Source organism: Leptonychotes weddellii, unplaced genomic scaffold (genome assembly GCF_054177405.1).
Source record: "Leptonychotes weddellii isolate Sample4059 unplaced genomic scaffold, ASM5417740v2 HiC_scaffold_101598, whole genome shotgun sequence".
Lineage (NCBI taxonomy): Eukaryota > Metazoa > Chordata > Mammalia > Carnivora > Phocidae > Leptonychotes > Leptonychotes weddellii.
The window spans coordinates 1-379 of NW_027678068.1; the positions used below are offsets into that span (position 1 = coordinate 1).

Below are 379 nucleotides of genomic sequence, written 5' to 3' on the forward strand. Positions count from 1 at the left end.
AAGTATTGATAGCTTCATGACAGGTGCGGGCCAGTGGCGCAATGGATAACGCGTCTGACTACGGATCAGAAGATTCTAGGTTCGACTCCTGGCTGGCTCGCTGAGTTCACTTTTTCTTCACACTTTCTAGGTACTTTTTTTTTTTTTTTTTTTTTAACAAAGCATTGAAGCAATCCTTAAAGTCTTTCGAATACACTTTTCTGGAACTGATCCTTCACTTTCGCGGATGCTCTCCCGCATCGACTGTCCGCTGAGCCTGAAAGAGACGTCAGAAGCATCAAAGGAACGATCCTCTAAGATTTTCTTCTGTCATCGCTTCTTGAACTTGAGACAGGAGATTGGCTGAAAAAGACCATTAGAAGGAAGGTTTTAAAATCAA

General features: G+C 42.5%; 1 non-coding gene across 1 annotated transcript; it reads left to right on the top strand.

Moving 5' to 3' along the window:
- The first annotated feature begins 27 nt into the window (after positions 1 to 27).
- Positions 28 to 100, top strand: TRNAR-ACG (transfer RNA arginine (anticodon ACG)). Its single transcript has one exon. It is a non-coding gene; the product is annotated as a tRNA-Arg (tRNA).
- The last annotated feature ends 279 nt before the right edge of the window (positions 101 to 379 follow it).